Raw genomic sequence first — 17,869 nt, forward strand, 5'->3', positions numbered from 1 at the left:
CGCTCGTGGCGGCTGATGGATTTTGTTAACGGAACGGCGAGGCCACGTGCAAGTAGCACCGCAAGGTGCCATGCGCATGGGGCTAAAATCAGTACGTTCCGAATGCCATCAGTTGTTATAGGCAAAATCGGGAGGCACTATCGCTCGTGGCGGCTGATGGCTTTTGGCAACGGAACGGCGAACAGTCGCCCAAGTAGCGCCGCAAGGTGCCGTGAGCATGGGGCTAAGCTCAGTACGTGCCGACTGCCATCTGTTGTTGGGGGCAACATCGGGAGGCGACATCGGTGTGGCGGCTGATAGCTTTTGGCAACCGAACGGCGAGGTCTTGTGCAAGTGGCGCCGCAAGGTGCCGTGCGCATGGGGCCAAACTTAGTACGTGTCGATTGCCATCGGTTGTTGTGAGTTGCGTCTCCTGTCGCTCGTGGCGGCTGATGGCTTTTGGCAATGGAACGTCTAGGCCACGTGCATGTTGCGCCGTAAGGTGTCGTGCACACGGGGCTAAACACGGTACGTTCCGAATGCCATCGGTTGTTGTGGGCAACATCGGGAGGCGACATCGCTTGTGGTGGCTTATGGCTTTTGGCAACAGAAAGACGAAGCATCGTGCAAGTAGCGCTGCAAGGTGTCGTGCGCATGGGGCTAAGCTCAGTACGTGTCGATTGCCATAGGTTGTTGTGAGTTGTGTCTAGCATCGCTCGTGGCGGCTGATGGCTTTTGGCAACGGAACGGCGAAGCGTCGTGCAAGTAGCGCCGAAAGGTGTCGTGCGTATGGGGCTAAGCTCAGTACGTGCCGATTGCCATCGGATGTTGTGGGCAACATCGGGAGGCGACATCGCTCGTGTTGGCTAATGGCTTTTTGCAGCGGAACGGCGAAGCATCCTACAAGAAGTGTCGCAAGGTGTCGTGCGCATGGGGCTAAGCTCAGTACGTGCCGATTGCTATCGGTTGTTGTGGGAAACATCGGGAGTCGACATCGCTCGTGGCGACTGATGGCATTTGGAAACGGAACGGCGAAGCCTTGTGCAAGTAGCGCCGCAAGGAGCCGTGCGTATGGGGCTAAGTTTAGTACATGCCGATTGCCATCGGTTTTTGTGGGCAACATCAGGAGGCAGCATCGCTCGTGGCGGCAGATTGCTTTCGGCAACGGAACGGTGAGGCCTCGTGCAAGTAGCGCCGCAAGGTGCCATGTGCATGGGGCTAAACTCAGTACGTGCTGAGTGCCATCGGTTATTGTGAGTTGTGTCTGGTGTCGCTCGTGGCGGCTGGTGGCTTTTTGCAATGGAATAGCGAGGCCTCGTACAAGCAGCGCTGCAAGGTGCCATGCACATGGGGCTAAACTCAGTACGTTCCGAATGCCATCAGTTGTTATGGGCAATATCAGGAGGCAACATCGCTCGTGGCGGCTGATGCCTTTTGGCAACGTAACGGTGAAGCATCTTGCAAGTAGCGCGGCAAGGTTCCGTGCGCATGAGGCTAAGCACAGTACGTGCCGACTGCCATCGGATGTTCGGGGCAACATCGGGAGGCGACATCGCTTGTGGCGGCAGATGGCTTTTGGCAACGGAATGGTAAAGCATCTTGCAAGTAGCGCCGCAAGGTGCCGTGCGCATGGGGATAAACTCAGTACGTGCCGATTGCCATAGGTTATTGTGAGTTGTGTCTGGCGTCGCTCGTGGCGGCTGATGGATTTTGTTAACGGAACGGCGAGGCCTCGTGCAAGTAGCGCCGCAAGGTGCCATGCGCATGGGGCTAAACTCAGTACGTTCCGAATGCCATCAGTTGTTATAGGCAACATCGGGAGGCACTATCGCTCGTGGCGGCTGATGGCTTTTGGCAACGGAACGGCGAGGCCTCGTGCAAGTAGCGCCGCAAGGTGCCGTGTGCATGGGGCTAAACTCAGTACATGCCGACTGCCATCTGTTGTTGGGGGCAACATCGAAAGGAGACATCGCTCGTGGCGGCTGATGGCTTTTGGCAACGGAATGGCAAAGCGTCGTGCAAGTAGCGCCGCAAGGTACCGTGCGTATAGGGCTAAGCTCAGTACGTGCCGATTGCCATCAGTTGTTGTGGGCAACATCGGGAGGCGACATCGCTCGTGGTGGCTGATGGCTTTTGGCAACGGAATGGCGAAGCGTCCTACAAGAAGTGCCGCGAGGTGCCGTGCGCATGGGGCTAAGCACAGTACGTGCCGACTGCCATCGGATGTTGGGGGCAACATCGGGAGGCGACATCGCTTGTGGCGCCGCAAGGTGCCGTGCGCATGGGGCCAAACTCAGTACGTGTCGATTGCCATCGGTTGTTGTGAGTTACGTCTCCTGTCGCTCGTGGCGGCTGATGGCTTTTGGCAATGGAATGGCGAGGCCTCGTGCAAGTTGCGTCGTAAGGTGTCGTGCACACGGGGCTAAACACGGTACGTTCCGAATGCCATCGGTTGTTGTGGGCAACATCGGGAGGCGACATCGCTTGTGGCGGCTTATGGCTTTTGGCAACAGAAAGGCGAAGCATCGTGCAAGTAGCGCTGCAAGGTGTCATGCGCATGGGGCTAAGCTCAGTACGTGTCGATTGCCATAGGTTGTTGTGAGTTGTGTCTAGCATCGCTCGTGTCGGCTGATGGCTTTTGGCAACGGAACGGCGAAGCGTCGTGCAAGTAGCGCCGAAAGGTGTCGTGCGTATGGGGCTAAGCTCAGTACGTGCCGATTGCCATCGGTTGTTGTGGGCAACATCGGGAGGCGACATCGCTCGTGTTGGCTGATGGCTTTTTGCAACGGAACGGCGAAGCGTCCTACAAGAAGTGTCGCAAGGTGCCGTGCACATGGGGCTAAGCTCAGTACGTGCCGACTGCCATCGGTTGTTGGGGGCGACATCGGGAGGCGACATCGCTCGTGGCGGCTGATGGCTTTTGGCAACGGAACGGCGAGGCCTCGTGCAAGTAGCGCCACAAGGTGCCGTGCGCATGGGGCTAAACACAGTACGTGCTGAGTGCCATCGGTTGTTGTGAGTTGTGTCTGGTGTCGCTCGTGGCGGCTGATGGCTTTTTGCAATGGAATAGCGAGGCCTCGTACAAGTAGCGCTGCAAGGTGCTGTGCACATGGGGCTAAACTCAGTACGTTCGAATGCTATCGGTTGTTATGAGCAACATCGGGAGGCAACATCACTCGTGGCGACTGATGGCTTTTGGCAACGTAACGACGAAGAGTCGTGCAAGTAGCGCGGCAAGGTGCCGTGCGCATGGGGCTAAGCACAGTACGTGCCGACTGACATCGGATGTTGGGGGCAACATCGGGAGGCGACATCGCTTGTGGCGGCAGATGGCTTTTGGCAACGGAATGGCAAAGCATCTTGCAAGTAGTGCCGCAAGGTGCCGTGCGCATGCGGCTAAACTCAGTACGTGTCGATTGCCATAGGTTGTTGTGAGTTGTGTTTGGCGTCGCTCGTGGCGGCTGATGGATTTTGTAAACGGAACGGCGAGGCCACGTGCAAGTAGCGCCGTAAGGTGCCATGCGCATGGGGCTAAAATCAGTACGTTCCGAATGCCATCAGTTGTTATAGGCAAAATCGGGAGGCACTATCACTCGTGGCGGCTGATGGCTTTTGGCAACGGAACGGCGAACCGTCGCCCAAGTAGCGCCGCAAGGTGCCGTGTGCATGGGGCTAAGCTCAGTACGTGCCGACTGCCATCAGTTGTTGGGGGCAACATCGGGAGGCGACATCGGTGTGGCGGCTGATAGCTTTTGGCAACCGAACGGGGAGGTCTTGTGCAAGTGGCGCCGCAAGGTGCCGTGCGCATGGGGCCAAACTTAGTACGTGTCGATTGCCATCGGTTGTTGTGAGTTGCGTCTCCTGTCGCTCGTGGCGGCTGATGGCTTTTGGCAATGGAATGGCGAGGCCTCGTGCAAGTTGCGTCGTAAGGTGTCGTGCACACGGGGCTAAACATGGTACGTTCCGAATGCCATCGGTTGTTGTGGGCAACATCGGGAGGCGACATCACTTGTGGCGGCTTATGGCTTTTGGCAACAGAAAGGCGAAGCATCGTGCAAGTAGCGCTGCAAGGTGTCGTGCGCATGGGGCTAAGCTCAGTACGTGTCGATTGCCATAGGTTGTTGTGAGTTGTGTTTGGCATCGCTCGTGGCGGCTGATGGATTTTGTTAACGGAACAGCGAGGCCACGTGCAAGTAGCGCCGCAAGGTGCCATGCGCATGGGGCTAATATCAGTACGTTCCGAATGCCATCAGTTGTTATAGGCAAAATCGGGAGGCACTATCGCTCGTGGCGGCTGATGGCTTTTGGCAACGGAACGGCGAACCGTCGCCCAAGTAGCGCCGCAAGGTGCCGTGCGCATGGGGCTAAGCTCAGTACGTGCCGACTGCCATCAGTTGTTGGGGGCAACATCGGCAGGCGACATCGGTGTGGCGGCTGATAGCTTTTGGCAACCAAACAGCGAGGTCTTGTGCAAGTGGCGCCGCAAGGTGCCGTGCGCATGGGGCCAAACTCAGTACGTGTCGATTGCCATCGGTTGTTGTGAGTTGCGTCTCCTGTCGCTCGTGGCGGCTGATGGCTTTTGGCAATGGAATGGCGAGGCCTCGTGCAAGTTGCGTCGTAAGGTGTCGTGCACACGGGGCTAAACACGGTACGTTCCGAATGCCATCGGTTGTTGTGGGCAACATCGGGAGGCGACATCGCTTGTGGCGGCTTATGGCTTTTGGCAACAGAAAGGCGAAGCATCGTGCAAGTAGCGCTGCAAGGTGTCATGCGCATGGGGCTAAGCTCAGTACGTGACGATTGCCATAGGTTGTTGTGAGTTGTGTCTAGCATCGCTCGTGTCGGCTGATGGCTTTTGGCAACGGAACGGCGAAGCGTCGTGCAAGAAGCGCCGAAAGGTGTCGTGCGTATGGGGCTAAGCTCAGTACGTGCCGATTGCCATCGGTTGTTGTGGGCAACATCGGGAGGCGACATCGCTCGTGTTGGCTGATGGCTTTTTGCAACGGAACGGCGAAGCGTCCTACAAGAAGTGTCGCAAGGTGCCGTGCACATGGGGCTAAGCTCAGTACGTGCCGACTGCCATCGGTTGTTGGGGGCAACATCGGGAGGCGACATTGCTCGTGGCGGCTGATGGCTTTTGGCAACGGAACGGCGAGGCCTCGTGCAAGTAGCGCCACAAGGTGCCGTGCGCATGGGGATAAACACAGTACGTGCTGAGTGCCATCGGTTGTTGTGAGTTGTGTCTGGTGTCGCTCGTGGCGGCTGATGGCTTTTTGCAATGGAATAGCGAGGCCTCGTACAAGTAGCGCTGCAAGGTGCTGTGCACATGGGGCTAAACTCAGTACGTTCGAATGCCATCGGTTGTTATGAGCAACATCGGGAGGCAACATCACTCGTGGCGACTGATGGCTTTTGGAAACGTAACGGCGAAGAGTCGTGCAAGTAGCGCGGCAAGGTGCCGTGCGCATGGGGCTAAGCACAGTACGTGCCGACTGACATCGGATGTTGGGGGCAACATCGGGAGGCGACATCGCTTGTGGCGGCAGATGGCTTTTGGCAACGGAATGGCAAAGCATCTTGCAAGTAGTGCCGCAAGGTGCCGTGCGCATGCGGCTAAACTCAGTACGTGTCGATTGCCATAGGTTGTTGTGAGTTGTGTTTGGCGTCGCTCGTGGCGGCTGATGGATTTTGTAAACGGAACGGCGAGGCCACGTGCAAGTAGCGCCGCAAGCTGCCATGCGCATGGGGCTAAAATCAGTACGTTCCGAATGCCATCAGTTGTTATAGGCAAAATCGGGAGGCACTATCGCTCGTGGCGGCTGATGGCTTTTGGCAACGGAACGGCGAACCGTCGCCCAAGTAGCGCCGCAAGGTGCCGTGCGCATGGGGCTAAGCTCAGTACGTGCCGACTGCCATCAGTTGTTGGGGGCAACATCGGGAGGCGACATCGGTGTGGCGGCTGATAGCTTTTGGCAACCGAACGGCGAGGTCTTGTGCAAGTGGCGCCGCAAGGTGCCGTGCGCATGGGGCCAAACTTAGTACGTGTCGATTGCCATCGGTTGTTGTGAGTTGCGTCTCCTGTCGCTCGTGGCGGCTGATGGCTTTTGGCAATGGAATGGCGAGGCCTCGTGCAAGTTGCGTCGTAAGGTGTCGTGCACACGGGGCTAAACACGGTACGTTCCGAATGCCATCGGTTGTTGTGGGCAACATCGGGAGGCGACATCGCTTGTGGCGGCTTATGGCTTTTGGCAACAGAAAGGCGAAGCATCGTGCAAGTAGCGCTGCAAGGTGTCGTGCGCATGGGGCTAAGCTCAGTACGTGTCGATTGCCATAGGTTGTTGTGAGTTGTGTCTAGCATCGCTCGTGTCGGCTGATGGCTTTTGGCAACGGAACGGCGAAACGTCGTGCAAGTAGCGCCGAAAGGTGTCGTGCATATGGGGCTAAGTTCAGTACGTGCCGATTGCCATCGGTTGTTGTGGGCAACATCGGGAGGCGACATCGCTCGTGTTGGCTGATGGCTTTTTGCAACGGAACGGCGAAGCATCCTACAAGAAGTGTCGCAAGGTGCCGTGCACATGGGGCTAAGCTCAGTACGTGCCGACTGCCATCGGTTGTTGGGGGCAACATCGGGAGGCGACATCGCTCGTGTCGGCTGATGGCTTTTGGCAACGGAACGGCGAGGTCTCGTTCAAGTATCACCGCAAGGTGCCGTGCGCATGGGGCTAAGCTCAGTACGTGCTGACTGCCATAGGTTGTTGGGGTAAACGTCGGGAGGAGACATTGGTATGGCGGCTGATAGCTTTTGGCAACGGAACAGCGAGGCCTCGTGCAAGTAGTGCCGCAAGGTGCCATGCGCATGCGGTAAACTCAGTACGTTGCGAATGCCATCGGTTGTTGTGGGCAACATCGGGAGGCGACATCGCTCGTGGCGGCTGATGGCTTTTGGCAACGGAATGGCGAAGCGTCGTGCAAGTAGCGCCGCAAGGTACCGTGCGTATGGGGCTAAGCTCAGTACGTGCCGATTACCATCGGTTGTTGTGGGCAACATCGGGAGGCGACATCGCTCGTGGTGGCTGATGGCTTTTGGCAACGGAACGGCAAAGTGTCCTACAAGAAGTGCCACAAGGTGCCGTGCGCATGGGGCTAAGCTCAGTACATGCCGACTGCCATCTGTTGTTGGGGGCAACATCGGAAGGTGACATCGCTCGTATCGGCTGATGGCTTTTGGCAACGGAACTGCGAGGCCTCGTGCAAGTAGTGCCACAAGGTGCTATGCGCATGGGCCTTAGCTCAGTACGTGCCGATTGCAATCGGTTTTTAGGGGCAACATCGGGAGTCGACATCGCTCGTGGCGACTGATGGCATTTGGAAACGGAATAGCGATGCCTCGTGCAAGTAGCGCCGCAAGGAGCCGTGCGTATGGGGCTAAGCTTAGTACGTGCCGATTGCCATCGGTTTTTGTGGGCAACATTAGGAGGCGACATCGCTCGTGGCGGCAGATGGCTTTTGGCAACGGAACGGCGAGGCCTCGTGCAAGTAGCGCTGCAAGGTGCCGTGCGCATGGGGCTAAACTCAGTACGTGCTGAGTGCCATCGGTTATTGTGAGTTGTGTCTGGTGTCGCTCGTGGTGGCTGATGGCTTTTTGCAATGGAATAGCGAGGCCTCGTGCAAGTAGCGCTGCAAGGTGCCGTGCACATGGGGCTAAACTCAGTACGTTCCGAATGCCATCGGTTGTTATGGGCAACATCGGGAGGCAACATCGCTCGTGGCGGCTGATGGCTTTTGGCAACATAACGGTGAAGCGTCGTGCAAGTAGCGCGACAAGGTGCCGTGCGCATGGGGCTAAGCACAGTATGTGCCGACTGCCATCGGATGTTGGGGGCAACATCGGGAGGCGACATCACTTGTGGCGGCAGATGGCTTTTGGCAACGGAATGGTAAAGCATCTTGCAAGTAGCGCCGCAAGGTGCCGTACGCATGGGGCTAAACTCAGTACATGCCGATTGCCATCTGTTGTTGGGGGAAACATCGGAAGGAGACATCGCTCGGGTCGGCTGATGGCTTTTGGCAACGGAACGGCGAGGCCTCTTGCAAGTAGTGCCACAAGGTGCTATGCGCATGGGCCTAAGCTCAGTACGTGCCGATTGCAATCGGTTTTTAGGGGCAACATCGGGAGTCGACATCGTTCGTGGTGACTGATGGCATATGGAAACGGAACGGCGAAGCCTCATGCAAGTAGCACCGCAAGGAGCCGTGCGTATGGGGCTAAGCTTAGTACGTGCCGATTGCCATCGGTTTTTGTGGGCAACATCAGGAGACGACATCGCTCGTGGCGGCAGATGGCTTTTGGCAACGGAACAGCGAGGCCTCGTGCAAGTAGCGCCGCAAGGTGCCGTGCGCATGGGGCTAAACTCAGTACGTCCTGACTGCCATCGGTTATTGTGAGTTGTGTCTGGTGTCGCTCGTGGCGGCTGATGGCTTTTTGCAATGGAATAGCGAGGCCTCGTGCAAGTAGCGCTGCAAGGTTCCGTGCACATGGGGCTAAACTCAGTACGTTCCGAATTCCATCGGTTGTTATGGGCAACATCGAGAGGCAACATCGCTCGTGGCGGCTGATGGCTTTTGGCAACGTAACGGTGAAGCATCGTGCAAGTAGCGCGGCAAGGTGCCGTGCACATGGGGCTAAGCACAGTACGTGCCGACTGCCATCGGATGTTGGGGGCAACATCGGGAGGCGACATCGCTTGTGGCGGCAGATGGCTTTTGGCAACGGAATGGTAAAGCATCTTGCAAGTAGCGCCGTAAGGTGCCGTGCGCATGGGGCTAAACTCAGTACGTGCCGATTTCCATAGGTTGTTGTGAGTTGTGTCTGGCGTCGCTCGTGGCGGCTGATGGATTTTGTTTACGGAACTGCGAGGCCTCGTGCAAGTAGCACCGCAAGGTGCCATGCGCATGGGGCTAAACTCAATACGTTCCGAATGCCATCAGTTGTTATAGGCAACATCGGGAGGCACTATCGCTCGTGGCGGCTGATGGCTCCTGGCAACGGAACGGCGAAGCGTCACGCAAGTAGCGCTGCAAGGTGTCGTGCGCATGGGGCTAAGCTCAGTACATGCCGACTGCCATCGGTTGTTGGGGGCAACATCGGGAGGCGACATCGGTGTGCGATTTTTGCAACGGAACGGCGAGGCCTCGTGCAAGTAGCGCCGCAAAGTGCCATGCACATGGGGCTAAACTCAGTACGTTTCGAATGCCATCGGTTGTTGTGGGAAACATCGGGAGGCGACATCGCTCGTAGCGGCTGATGGCGTTTGGCAACGGAACGGCGAAGCGTCGTGCAAGTAGCGCTGCAAGGTGCCGTACGCATGGGGCTAAGCTCAGTACGTGCCGACTGCCATCAGTTGTTAGGGGCAACATCGGGAGGCGACATCGGTGTGGCGGCTGATAGCCTTTGGCAACGGAACGACGAGGTATCGTGCAAGTAGCACCGCAAGGTGCCGTGCGCATGGGGCTAAACTCAGTACGTGTCGATTGCCATCGGTTGTTGTGAGTTGTGTCTGGCGTCGCTCGTGGTGGCTGATGACTTTTGGCAACGGAACAACGAGACCTCGTGCAAGTTGCGTCGTAAGGTGCCGTACGCATGGGGCAAAACAAAGTACGTTCCGAATGCCATCGGTTGTTGTGGGCAACATCGGGAGGCGACATCGCTTGTAGCGGCTGATGGTGTTTGGCAACGAAACAGCGAAGCGTCGTGCAAGTAGCGCTGCAAGGTGCCGTGCACATGGGGCTAAGCTCAGTACGTGCCGACTGCCATCAGTTGTTAGGGGCAACATCGGGAGGCAACATCGGTGTGGCGGCTGATAGCTTTTGGCAACGGAACGGCGAGGTATCATGCAAGTAGCACCGCAAGGTGCCGTGCGCATGGGGCTAAACTCAGTACGTGTCGATTGCCATCGGTTTTTGTGGGCAACATCAGGAGGCGACATCGCTCGTGGCGGCAGATGGCTTTTGGCAACGGAACGGCGAGGCCTCGTGCAAGTAGCACTGCAAGGTGCCGTGCGCATGGGGCTAAAATCAGTACGTGCTGAGTGCCATCGGTTATTGTGAGTTGTGTCTGGTGTCGCTCGTGGTGGCTGATGGCTTTTTGCAATGGAATAGCGAGGCCTCGTGCAAGTAGCGCTGCAAGGTGTCGTGCACATGGGGCTAAACTTAGTACATTCCGAATGCCATCGGTTGTTATGGGCAACATCGGGAGGCAACATCGCTTGTGGCGGCTGATGGCTTTTGGCAACGTAACGGTGAAGCGTCGTGCAAGTAGCGCGGCAAGGTGCCGTGTGCATGGGGCTAAGCACAGTACGTGCCGACTGCCATCGGATGTTGGGGGCAACATCGGGAGGCGACATCGTTTGTGGTGGCAGATGGATTTTGGCAACGGAGTGGTAAAGCATCTTGCAAGTAGCGCCGCAAGGTGCCGTGCGCATCGGGCTAAACTCAGTACATGCCGATTGCCATAGGTTGTTGTGAGTTGTGTCTGGCGTCGCTCGTGGCGGCTGATGGATTTTGTTAACGGAACTGTGAGGCCTCGTGCAAGTAGCGCCGCAAGGTGCCATGCGCATGGGGCTAAACTCAGTACGTTCCGAATGCCATCAGTTGTTATAGGCAATATCAGGAGGCACTATTGCTCGTGGCGGCTGATGGCTTTTGGCAACGGAACGGCAAAGCGTCGTGCAAGTAGCGCTGCAAGGTGTCGTGCACATGGGGCTAAGCTCAGTACGTGCCGACTGCCATCGGTTGTTGGGGGCAACATTGGGAGGCGACATCGGTGTGGCGGCTGATAGATTTTGGCAATGGAACGGCGAGGCCTCGTGCAAGTAGCGCCGCAAGGTGCCATGCGCATGGGGCTAAACTCAGTACGTTCCGAATGCCATCGGTTGTTGTGGGAAACATCGGGAGGCGACATCGCTCGTAGCGGCTGATGGCATTTGGCAACGGAATGGCGAAGCGTCGTGCAAGTAGCGCTGCAAGGTGCCGTGTGCATGTGGCTAAGCTCAGTACGTGCCGACTGCCATCAGTTGTTAGGGGCAACATCGGGAGGTGACATCGGTGTGGCGGCTGATAGCTTTTGGCAACAGAACGACGAGGTATCGTGCATGTAGCACCGCAAGGTGCCGTGCGCATGGGGCTAAACTCAGTACGTGTCGATTGCCATCGGTTGTTGTGAGTTGTGTCTGGCGTCGCTCGTGGTGGCTGATGACTTTTGGCAACGGAATAGCGAGACCTCGTGCAAGTTGCGTCGTAAGGTGCCGTGCACATGGGGCAAAACAAAGTACGTTCCGAATGCCATCGGTTGTTGTGGGAAACATCGGGAGGTGACATCGCTCGTAGCGGCTGATGGCGTTTGGCAACGGAACGGCAAAGCGTCATGCAAGTAGCACTACAAGGTGCCGTACGAATGGGGCTAAGCTCAGTACGTGCCGACTGCCATCAGTTGTTAGGGGCAACATTGGGAGGCGACATCGGTGTGGCGGCTGATAGCTTTTGGCAATGGAACGACGAGGTATCGTGCAAGTAGCACCGCAAGGTGCCGTGTGCATGGGGCTAAACTCAGTACGTGTCGATTGCCATCGTTTGTTGTGAGTTGTGTCTGGCGTCGCTCGTGGTGGCTGATGACTTTTGGCAACGGAATAGCGAGACCTCTTGCAAGTTGCGTCGTAAGGTGCCGTGCGCATGGGGCAAAACAAAGTACGTTCCGAATGCCATCGGTTATTGTGGGAAACATTGGGAGGCGACATCGCTCGTAGCGGCTGATGGTGTTTGGCAACGAAACGGCGAAGCGTCGTGCAAGTAGCGCTGCAAGGTGCCGTGCGCATGGGGCTAAGCTCAGTACGTGCCGACTGCCATCAGTTATTAGGGGCAACATTGGGAGGCGACATCGGTGTGGCGGCTGATAGCTTTTGGGAACGGAACGGCGAGGTATCATGCAAGTAGCACCGCAAGGTGCCGTGCGCATGGGGCTAAACTCAGTACGTGTCGATTGCCATCGGTTTTTGTGGGCAACATCAGGAGGCGACATCGCTCGTGGCGGCAGATGGCTTTTGGCAACGGAACGGCGAGGCCTCGTGCAAGTAGCGCTGCAAGGTGCCGTGCGCATGGGGCTAAACTCAGTACGTGCTGAGTGCCATCGGTTATTGTGAGTTGTGTCTGGTGTCGCTCGTGGTGGCTGATGGCTTTTTGCAATGGAATAGCGAGGCCTCGTGCAAGTAGCGCTGCAAGGTGCCGTGCACATGGGGCTAAACTCAGTACGTTCCGAATGCCATCGGTTGTTATGGGCAACATCGGGAGGCAACATTGCTCGTGGCGGCTGATGGCTTTTGGCAACGTAACGGTGAAGCGTCGTGCAAGTAGCGCGGCAAGGTGCCGTGTGCATGGGGCTATGCATAGTACGTGCCGACTGCCATCGGATGTTGGGGGCAACATCGGGAGGCGACATCGTTTGTGGTGGCAGATGGATTTTGGCAACGGAGTGGTAAAGCATCTTGCAAGTAGCGCCGCAAGGTGCCGTGCGCATCCGGCTAAACTCAGTACATGCCGATTGCCATAGGTTGTTGTGAGTTGTGTCTGGCGTCGCTCGTGGCGGCTGATGGATTTTGTTAACGGAACTGTGAGGCCTCGTGCAAGTAGCGCCGCAAGGTGCCATGCGCATGGGGCTAAACTCAGTACGTTCCGAATGCCATCAGTTGTTATAGGCAACATCGGGAGACACTATTGCTCGTGGTGGCTGATGGCTTTTGGCAACGGAACGGTAAAGCGTCGTGCAAGTAGCGCTGCAAGGTGTCGTGCGCATGGGGCTAAGCTCAGTACGTGCCGACTGCCATCAGTTGTTAGGGGCAACATCGGGAGGCGACATCGGTGTGGCGGCTGATAGATTTTGGCAATGGAATGGCGAGGCCTCGTGCAAGTAGCGCCGCAAGGTGCCATGCGCATGGGGCTAAACTCAGTACGTTCCGAATGCCATCGGTTGTTGTGGGAAACATCGGGAGGCGACATCGCTCGTAGCGGCTGATGGCGTTTGACAACGGAATGGCAAAGCGTCGTGCAAGTAGCGCTGCAAGGTGCCGTGCGCATGTGGCTAAGCTCAGTACGTGCCGACTGCCATCAGTTGTTAGGGGCAACTTCGGGAGGCGACATCGGTGTGGCGGCTGATAGCTTTTGGCAACAGAACGATGAGGTATCGTGCATGTAGCACCGCAAGGTGCCGTGCGCATGGGGCTAAACTCAGTACGTGTCGATTTCCATCGGATGTTGTGAGTTGTGTCTGGCGTCGCTCGTGGTGGCTGATGACTTTTGGTAACGGAATAGCGAGACCTCGTGCAAGTTGTGTCGTAAGGTGCCGTGCACATGGGGCAAAACAAAGTACGTTCCGAATGCCATCGGTTGTTGTGGGAAACATCGGGAGGTGACATCGCTCGTAGCGGCTGATGGCGTTTGGCAACGGAACGGCAAAGCGTCGTGCAAGTAGCGCTACAAGGTGCCGTGCGAATGGGGCTAAGCTCAGTACGTGCCGACTGCCATCAGTTGTTAGGGGCAACATTGGGAGGCGACATCGGTGTGGCGGCTGATAGCTTTTGGCAACGGAACGACGAGGTATCGTGCAAGTAGCACCGCAAGGTGCCGTGTGCATGGGGCTAAACTCAGTACGTGTCGATTGCCATCATTTGTTGTGAGTTGTGTCTGGCGTCGCTCGTGGTGGCTGATGACTTTTGGCAACGGAACAGCGAGACCTCGTGCAAGTTGCGTCGTAAGGTGCCGTGCGCATGGGGCAAAACAAAGTACGTTCCGAATGCCATCGGTTATTGTGGGCAACATCGGGAGGCGACATCGCTCGTAGCAGCTGATGGTGTTTGGCAACGAAACGGCGAAGCATCATGCAAGTAGCGCTGCAAGGTGCCGTGCGCATGGGGCTAAGCTTAGTACGTGCCGACTGCCATCAGTTGTTAGGGGCAACATCGGGAGGCGACATCGGTGTGACGGCTGATAGCTTTTGGCAACGGAACGGCGAGGTATCATGCAAGTAGCGCCGCAAGGTGCCGTGCGCATGGGGCTAAACTCAGTACGTGTCGATTGCCATCGGTTTTGGTGGGCAACATCAGGAGGAGACATCGCTCGTGGTGGCAGATGGCTTTTGGCAATGGAACGGCGAGGCCTCATGCAAGTAGCACCGCAAGGTTCCGTGCGCATGGGGCTAAACTCAGTACGTGCTGAGTGCCATCGGTTATTGTGAGTTGTGTCTGGTGTCGCTCGTGGCGGCTGATGGCTTTTTGCAATGGAATATTGAGGTCACATGCAAGTAGCGCTGCAAGGTGTCGTGCACATGGGGCTAAACTCAGTACGTTCCGAATGCCATCGGTTGTTATGGGCAACATCGAGAGGCAACATCGCTCGTGGCGGCTGATGGCTTTTGGCAACGTAACGGTGAAGTGTCGTGCAAGTAGCGCGGCAAGGAGCCGTGCGCATGGGGCTAAGCACAGTACGTGCCGACTGCCATCGGATGTTGGGGGCAATATCGGGTGGCGACATCGCTTGTGGCGGCAGATGGCTTTTGGCAACGGAATGGTAAAGCATCTTGCAAGTAGCGCCGCAAGGTGCCGTGCGCATGGGGCTAAACTCAGTACGTGCCGATTGCCACAGGTTGTTGTGAGTTGTGTCTGGCGTCGCTCGTGGCAGCTGATGGATTTTGTTAACGGAACTGCGAGGCCTCGTGCAAGTAGCACCGCAAGGTGCCATGCGCATGGGGCTAAACTCAGTACGTTCTGAATGCCATCAGTTGTTATAGGCAACATCGGGAGGCACTATCGCTCGTGGCGGCTGATGGCTTTTGGCAACAGAACGGCGAAGCGTCGCGCAAGTAGCGCTGCAAGGTGTCGTGTGCATGGGGCTAAGCTCAGTACGTGCCGACTACCATCGGTTGTTGGGGGCAACATCGGGAGGCGACATCGGTGTGGCGGCTGATAGATTTTGGCAACGGAATGGCGAGGCCTCGTGCAAGTAGCGCCGCAAGGTGCCATGCGCATGGGGCTAAACTCAGTACGTTCCGAATGCCATCGGTTATTGTGGGAAACATCGGGAGGCGACATCGCTCGTAGCGGCTGATGGCGTTTGGCAACGGAACGGCAAAGCGTCGTGCAAGTAGCGCTGCAAGGTGCCGTGCGCATGGGGCTAAGCTCAGTACGTGCCGACTGCCATCAGTTGTTAGGGGCAACATCGGGAGGCGACATCGGTGTGGCGGCTGATAGCTTTTGGCAACGGAACGACGAGGTATCGTGCAAGTAGCACCGCAAGGTGCCGTGCGCATGGGGCTAAACTCAGTACGTGTCGATTGCCATCGGTTGTTGTGAGTTGTGTCTGGCGTCGCTCGTGGTGGCTGATGACTTTTGCGTGCAAGTTGCGTCGTAAGGTGCCGTGCGCATGGGGAAAAACAAAGTACGTTCCGAATGCCATCAGTTGTTGTAGGCAACATCGGGAGGCGACATTGCTCGTGGCGGCTGATGGCATTTGGCAACGGAACAGCAAAGCGTCGTGCAAGTAGCGCTGCAAGGTGCTGTGCGCATGGGGCTAAGCTCAGTACGTGTCGATTGCCATCGGTTGTTGTTAGTTGTGTCTGGCGTCGCTCGTGGTGGCTGATGACTTTTGGCAACGAAACGGCGAGACCTCGTGCAAGTAGCACCGCAAGGTGCCATGCGCATGAGGCTAAACTTAGTACGTTCCGAATGCCATCAGTTGTTGTGGGCACCATCAGGAGGCGACATCGCTTGTGGCGGCTGATGGCTTTTGGCAACGGAACGGTGAAGGACTGTGCAAGTAGCGCCGCAAGGTGCCGTGCGCATGGGGCTAAACTCAGTACGTGCCGATTGCCATAGGTTGTTGTGAGATGTGTCTGGTGTCGCTCGTGGCGGCTGATGGCTTTGGGCACCGGAACGGCGAGGCCTCGTGCAAGTAGCGCTGCAAGGTGCCATGCGCATGGGGCTAAACTTAGTACGTTCCGAATGCCATCGGTTGTTATTGGCAACATCGCTCGTGGCGGCTGATGGCTTTTGGCAACGGAATGGCGAAGCGTCGTACAAGTAGCGCCGCAAGGTGCCATGTGCATGGGGCTAAACTCAGTACGTTCCGAATGCCATTGGTCGTTATGGGCAACATCGCTCGTGGCGGCTGATGGCTTAGGGCAACGGAATGGCGAAGCGTCATGCAAGTAGCGCCGCAAGGTGCCGTACGCATGGGTCTAAGCACAGTACGTGCCGAACGCCATCGGATGTTGGGGGCAACATCGGGTGGCGACATAGGTGTGGAGACTGATAGATTTTGGCAACGGAACAGCGAGGCTTTGTGCAAGTAGAGCCGCAAGGTGTCGTGCGCATGGGGCTAAACTCAGTACGTGCCGATCACCATCGGTTGTTGTGAGTTGTGTCTGGCGTCACTCGTGGCGGCTGATGGCTTTTGACAATGGAACTGCGAGGCCTCATGCAAGTAGCGCCGCAAGGTGCTGTGCGCATGGGGCTAAACTCACTATGTTCCGAATGCCATCGGTTGTTGTGCGCATGGGGCTAAAATCAGTACGTTTCGATTGCCATAGGTTGTTGTGAGTTGTGTCTGGTGTCGCTCGTGGCAGCTGATGGCTTTTGGCAAAGGAACGGCGAGGCCTCGTGCAAGTAGCGCCGCAAGGTGCCATGCGCATGGGGCTAAACTCAGTACGTTCCGAATGCCATCGGTTGTTTTGGGCAACATCGGGAGGCAACATCGCTCGTCGCAGCTGATGGCTTTTGGCAAAGGAACGGCGAAGCGTCGTTCAAGTAGCGCCGCAAGGTAGCGTGCGCTTGGGGCTAAGCACAGTACGTGCCGACTGCCATCCGATATTGGGGGAAACATCGGAAGGCGACATCGCTTGTGGCGGCTCATGGCTTTTGGCAATGGAACGGCGAAGCATCATGCAAGTAGCGGCGCAAGGTGCCGTGCGCATGGGGCTAAAATCAGTACGTGTTGTTTGCCATAGGTTGTTGTGAGTTGTGTCTGGTGTCGTTCATGGCAGCTGATGGCTTTTGGCAACAGAACGGCGAGGCCTCGTGCAAGTAGCACAGCAAGGTGTAATGCGCGTGGGGCTAAACTCAGTACGTTCCGAATGCCATCGGTTGTTATGGGCAACATCGTGGGCAACATCGCTCGTGGCGACTGATGGCTTTTGGCAAAGGAACGGCGAAGCATCGTGCAAGTAGCGCTGCAAGGTGGCGTGCGCTTGGGGCTAAGCACAGTACGTGCCGACTGCCATCGGATATTGGGGGCAACATCGGAAGGCGACATCGCTTGTGGCGGCTCATGGCTTTTGGCAATGGAACGGCGAAGCATCGTGCAAGTAGCGGCGCAAGGTGCCGTGCGCATGGGGCTAAACTCAGTACGTGCCGTTTGCCATATGTTGTTGTGAGTTGTGTCTGGCGTCGCTCGTGGCGGCTGATGGATTTTGGCAACGGAACGGCGAAGCGTCGTGCAAGCAGCGCTGCAAGGTGTCGTGCGTATGGGGCTAAGCTCAGTACGTGCTGATTGCCATCGGTTGGTGTGGGCAACATCGGGAGGCAACATCGCTCATGGCGGCTGATGGCTTTTGGCAATGGAACGGCGAAGCATCATGCAAGTAGCACCGCAAGGTACCGTGCGCATGGGGCTAAACTCAGTACGTGTCGTTTGCCATATGTTGTTGTGAGTTGTGTCCGGCGTCGCTCGTGGCGCCTGATGGATTTTGGCAACGGAACGGCGAAGTGTCATGCAAGTAGCGCCGCAAGGAGTCGTGCGTATGGGGCTAAGCTCAGTACGTGTCGATTGCCATCGGTTGGTGTGGGCAACA

Source organism: Nicotiana tomentosiformis, chromosome 8 (assembly GCF_000390325.3).
Source record: "Nicotiana tomentosiformis chromosome 8, ASM39032v3, whole genome shotgun sequence".
Classification (NCBI taxonomy): Eukaryota; Viridiplantae; Streptophyta; class Magnoliopsida; order Solanales; family Solanaceae; genus Nicotiana; species Nicotiana tomentosiformis.